This window comes from Toxorhynchites rutilus, chromosome 3, assembly GCF_029784135.1.
Source record: "Toxorhynchites rutilus septentrionalis strain SRP chromosome 3, ASM2978413v1, whole genome shotgun sequence".
Taxonomy (NCBI): Eukaryota; Metazoa; Arthropoda; class Insecta; order Diptera; family Culicidae; genus Toxorhynchites; species Toxorhynchites rutilus.
In genome coordinates this window covers 139,622,626-139,629,144 of record NC_073746.1, presented here as the reverse complement: position 1 = coordinate 139,629,144, position 6,519 = coordinate 139,622,626, and positions in this window count along the sequence as shown.

The following is a 6,519-nucleotide window of genomic DNA, read 5'->3' as shown; positions in this document are numbered from 1 at the left end:
GGCCCGACCTTCTTCTGGCCGGATCTCGCTTCGTGCCACTATTGAAAGGACGTGTTGGAGTGGTACGAAGCCAACGGGGTCACCTTCGTGCCAAAGGAAATGAACCCGCCCAACGCGCCAGAGCTTCGCCCAATAGAGAACTATTGAGCGATTATGAAGCAGGCCCTCCGGAAGAACCCAAAAGTTGTCAAATCGGAGGTGGACTTCAAGAGAAAATGGATTTCTGTTCAAAAAAAACTACAACCTGACGTTGTACAGAACCTTATGGACGGGGTGAAGAGGAAGGTGCGAGCATACGGGCTTGGGCTCGAAGTATGAATAAAAAGAAAATGCCAAAAGTTGTTTAATAGTTTTTATTTTACTGTCTAAAATTTTCAAAAGGATCGGTCTACTGAGCGAATTTCTACAGCGTTTTTTCCGTGATGCAATTTGATGTGACACACCCTTTATGACGAATTTTTTGGTACATGTTACCAATTCTCTAGTCATTTTCTACCCTACTAATCATTGGTACATGTTACAAAAAAGAATGGTAGGCACATATGTCAAACAAACTACAAATTGTTGGTCCAACATTGGTGCAATAACAGTGAAAATTTTGCTCCATATTTGTGAGAGGTAATCATCAGGGATAATGACAAAATTTTTAATAATTATTTTTAATTTAAAAAATTGTATTTGATTGCGTTCAATTCTACATACTTAGAATACATTATACTAATAACTTATTCTATAAACAACATCAATAATTCTCGTTGGAATCATTCTAACAACTGCGTACAAGAGGCAAATTTTAATCGCAGCCTCAACCACCTCAATTTGATGAGCATTTCCAAAGCAAGTTCCCGTTCCTCTTCCTGCTGCATCGCTCTGATTTGCATTAGCTGATTAGCAGACTGACGGTAGAATTAGCACGTTTCATCCGTATTTTGTTCTCTCGTGTCCCTATGAAGAAAAGAAATACATATGTTAATGATATTAAATATGCAATAAATTATGTATGTTCACCTTAAGTTTTTTACGGTCGATGATGTGTTGAAAAAAGATTCCAATCTTAGCGACAAACTCGCCGTTACCTTCAATCCCATAGCTTGGATGGTTTTTGGTAAACAAGTATTACGAGTCTGGGATCATGCCAGCTGTAAAGACAAGGAAAAAGGTCAATAGTGTTGTAATGTACAGAATATAACTTATGTTTATCCTTGGCGGGAATATGAAAATAGTTTCCCGACCGAGGTGACTGATGTAATGATGTAAAAAAACGAATACTTATCTCCGATTTGTTTATGATGAATGATTGAACTGCATATAATTTTAAGGCCAACTAAAAAAGAAAAAAATGGTATTAGGTCAATTATGTTAATATGGATCAAAATTTCTTGTGATATTTTCCCCGCCGAAAAGATGAAACAAATTCTCGGGGGAGATGAATACATAATTGAATTCAATAAAAACAAAGTGCTTACCTTATGGGGTGTTTCCATTCGACACATACGATGAGTCTCGAAGTTTTGGCAGGAGTACCCCCGCTTACTCTTCGGTTCACAGAATTATCCTACAGATTTCTCATCCGTTGCAAGATCATGAATCCATTGGTGATTGATAACTTCGAAAATCTACTACAACTGACTCCTCAGTCAAGTTTTATGTCTTTATACCATGAGTACCTTACCTACGACGTGCACCCTTCACCAGGCATCTCCAACCAAGTTTGCTTCCCATACTTTTGCAATTCCTCTGTCATTTTTGATCTGTCCATGCGACAAAAAATCCATGGAATACCAGATCACCTACGCTCCAATGTTATTCCGTCGATATTTTCGGAAAAATATGGGAAAGTTGGATCTGATAAAATGTTCTTTACTGACGGTTCATACATAAACGGGTCCACTGGCTTCGGCATCTTCAATGAAAATTCCAGTGCCTCTTTCAAACTCAAAGATCCTTGTTCCGTGTATGTCGCAGAAATGGGTGCGATATACTATGCTCTAGGGATCATTGAAACACTGCCCATCGACCATTATTTTATTTTTTCAGACAGTCTCAGCTCAATAGAGGCAATCCGCTCAATGAAAGTTGATAAACGCTCATCTTATTTCCTAACAAGAATAAGACATCTATTGAGTGTTTTGGTCGAAAAATTATTCAAGATTACCTTAGCATGGGTTCCCTCTCATTGCTCGATTCCGGGGAATGAGAAAGCGGACTCGCTAGCTAAGGTGGGCGCTTCAGAAGGCACACTTTTTGAAAGGCAAATTGCCTATAATGAATTTTTTCACATTCCTCGTCAGGACACACTCGTTAGTTGGCAGCGCATGTGGAGTGAAGATGAGTTCGGTCGTTGGTTACACACGATTATCCCTAAGGTCTCGACGAGTGCATGGTTCAAGGGATTGAATGTAGGTCGTGATTTCATTCGCGTGATATCTCGGCTTATGTCCAATCACTACAACCTAAACGCGCATCTCTATCGCATTGGGCTCGCAGCAAACAATCTTTTTGATTGTGGCGATGGCTACCACGACATCGAGCATGTTGTCTGGTCGTGTATCCGGTTCCATGCTGCTCGCTCTCAGCTCTCTAGAGCACTGAGAACAAAAGGCAGACAATCGGATATCCCCGTCCGGGATATCTTAGGTAGCCGGGATCCTGATCTTCTGCTTCATCTATACCTGTTCCTCAGAAACGCCGATGTCAACGTTTAATGATGTTTCCTTCGTTGTGTCCCCGTTTCATATCCCTCCTATCCGATCGATAAACTTTTACTTAGTCGCGGCAATACATACACACACTCTTTACAGATGCACGGGCCGAAGGTTGTGCAGTCCACTGATCATTCAACAAGAGCCAAAGGTTGTACCGCTCATGACAACTCTACACGAGCTGATGATTGCGCCGGCTAGTGACCATTTTATCCTGGATTCCTCGAGTCGAGAAAGACGCACCACGCTAGATATGGGGTACAGACTAGGGAGCGTTGCTGATTAATGGTCAGCTGCATCCCAATAGGAAGTAGCCCGTGTCGGGCACACGTACAGAGCATCGAAGACTGCAACATACCAATTATGAGAACACTTGTAATACTAACCTCGAGGCAACCGCGAGTAATCGGTTACATATTACTAACATAGTTGTAAGACAAAAATTGTCAAAATATTGGACTCCCGGCCCCGTCAGGCTAACGCCACATGTGCCTTAATAAAAAATATATTTTGGGGGAAAAAAAAGTGCTTACCTCCGAATCGCTTCGTCTCCAAATGACAAAAGACAAAGTGCGCACATCACAGTTGTTAGGTATGACGATAAAAACAAACTTACTAATGGTATGAAGTAAAATATACGAATTCCTGGTAGGAACATGCATTGCGTCTGACATCTTTTTTACGCAATTTTAGTAATATTTACAAAAAATGTGTATATTTTACCAATGTTTTTGCTACTAAATATTTGGCAGCTGCTTTTACTAAACTATTTCTCCAGTGTAGTAGAAATGTGAGTGATCAGACAGTTCCAATCATTTTTGACAATCGCGACGGTTGTTTAGATTCGTTTGTTGAAGTAGAAGTTGTTGTTGTTGTTAGAGATGTCTAAATTTCTCGTTTATTCGATTATCGATTAATCGTGGGCCAATATTCGATTCATTCGAACAATTGTCCTTCAGTATTCGATTAATCGAGCGAATATTTATTTCTTGTAGGGAAAATGAACAGACATATATAATAAAAAATATTATGGTGTCATGATTTTAAAAGTTACAACAAAAGTTACCCTCTACCCACTGGGATCAATTTGCTTGATCAAATTCGACACGACCACCCTGTTATATATCACGGCAACCGATGAATTCAACTCGATGTGGTAATTACTGCTGATGGTCCTGATTTCCACCTTCCGGTTCTAGGGCGTTGTGAAATTGATTATCTCATTGCGTAGCCGTTCCGCGCCCGGTTGGTAAAGTTTCCACAGCAGATACGACATGATGCGAGTTTTCTTACTGGCCTGGAAGGACCGTAGAACATGCGGGAAGTCTCTCTGGGAGCGAAGCTTAATCAGATGCGTAACTTGCGTTTTGTGGTAGTCCAGTTTGAACAGCGGGCGCGGTCGGTAGCGGTCAACCCAAAGAGCCATGGTACACAAAAATATTTGATGTATAATGTATACAAAAATACTTGGTGACTTGTTGTTTTCGTGTTGGCCTTTGTCAAAGTAAGAGCCCCCGCATGCTGCAGACTGACTTGTCGACCGATAGTTCGGTCGGCTTCTTAATCAGTACGGAGAGGTATGCATGTGCGCACATTACACCGATTCAATTGGGTCGGTTTTTGCACCAGTACGCCGATCCGACCAAACTGTCGGCTGAAAAAAAAGTCTGTAGTGTGCGGGGGCTCTAAATGTCATCACCTCCAGAGATGTCAGATGTTTTTTTTAAAGTCTTCGAAAAAAAATTGAAATGTTGATGTGTATAAATGGCAGATATTTTTGTAACCGCGAGAATAGCAAAGTAATGTATGAAAAAAGGGGTTGTTAGCGCAGGGAATCAAGTCATAAAGAGTAGAAATACCATATCCCTGCAGTTAGTAACTGAAAATATAAGTCTGCAACAGGATAGGCAGGACATCAAACATCAGTAAAATTGCGAACATGTCTACAAATTTAGCACCGTTGCAATGATGAGAAACAAATTTGGTAAAAAAATCGAAGTCGAACGGGTTTCAAAATGCATTATTTTGCTAATTTCAAACCCGATTGGGATCCGCAATAGAGAGGATAGTCGGGGCGTGTCATTCCACAAACTAAGTACTAATACAAATGACACGTGTAATACTACGTAGAGTCGGCAAAGTGCCACTAAAAACATTAAGGCCATCTGAAAAGATGAAAAGAAAATACATGCCAGAAAATACAATATTCTTCAAATTATATTTAAAATGAAACTATATATTCACATCTGGCATCCCTGGTCGTAAAGAACGAACACAAAGAGGCGAATGTTGTGAATATCGCCAAACACCAAACCATCAGCTAGACTTTTGAGTGTCGCACCATTCTGACATTTCAGCAACAGGATACTCACCAAAGAGCTCGGATTTCTACTGTCAAGTAGAAGCTCACCATGTGTTAGTGTTGTGATAATACTCTTCTCACACTATTGAACTGGCTTTGGGATGGTCACCAAAGATAATCGTAGTACAAAATTTGTTGATTATCTTTGTGTGAGTACCATCACTTGATTCTCACGACAAATCGCAGCTCTGGTTATAGCTATCGATGCAGCTTTCAGAATTTTTCGAGTTGTTTGGTTTGCTTGTAGCATACCTTCAGAGAATTATTTTGTTTTGGTTTACGTCCCTGATATTTTCCTTTGATAAACATTTCTGAAACGCCTAAATATATGCAATCGCAACACTTGAAATTCGAGCTCGGTACGAGATTATCTCGATTTGAAACGAGCAATTCGTCTCGTCTCGTCTCGGCTTCAGTCACTGTAAAAACGAGCAAAATATCCTATTCCAGTACACGAGTTTCATTGAAATGTTTTATTTGGTAGACTGGAAATACTTCTGTCACTTTTTCTCGGTTTGATCAGTGATGTCAGATGTGAAGACATGTTTTTATCTTGAGAAAAACAACAAACATTTCCAAAATTGATCATTTGGGACTCTTCTGAGTGCCGAAATCTTAAAATCATAACAAAGAGGACTAAGTTTCATGTATCTTTTTGTGTTATCGATTTTTTTTCTACTAGCTTATGGTTTCATCACTCATACATTTCGTTAGGCGTCGTGCACAAATTACGTAACGCGATAAGGGGGAGGAGGGGGTCGAGTTTGCGTTACTTTCTGTGTATTATAGATAGGAAATTGCGTTACGTAGGGGGGGGCGGGAGGATTCCAAAATCCGGATTTTTAGCGTTACGTAATTTGTGCACGACGCCTTATTATGGAGTTAATGGTTGTGATTGAACAAGGTAGCAAATACGGCCAGCAGTACTGTGTAGGAAATGATGGGTATCATCATTTCACACGAAATTTATCGATAATTTCGATAATTTATCCCAACAGCTGACGAATAATTTTCATGCATTTTTCCTATAAATTTTATTAAAAAACCTTCGAAATGAATTCCTTCCCTTTTTGTACGTCATTTCTATGCTATGAATTCCCAATTAGTGGATTTGAATAATATTTTGAAAAACATAAAAGATAATGGTTTTGAATGCGTTAATATAAATTATATCCCGAAAATTTATAATAAACTTAATTGTTTCTATCAACCAAATAAAAGCTCTCTAACCCCGCTACAATTTGTTCTTTAACACCTAACTTCTATCTTTCTTAATTTCGCTGCAATATCGTTATACACAATTCCTGGCGAGAATTCAACCAAAATCTTCAAAAATCACGATTTTTACTCCACTGTACTTATGATAGCCAACTAAATTTCGACTTTGAAACGTTGAAATAATATATTTTTTCTTAAAATAGGTCATATTTGAAATATAGAAGAAATAAAAATTCA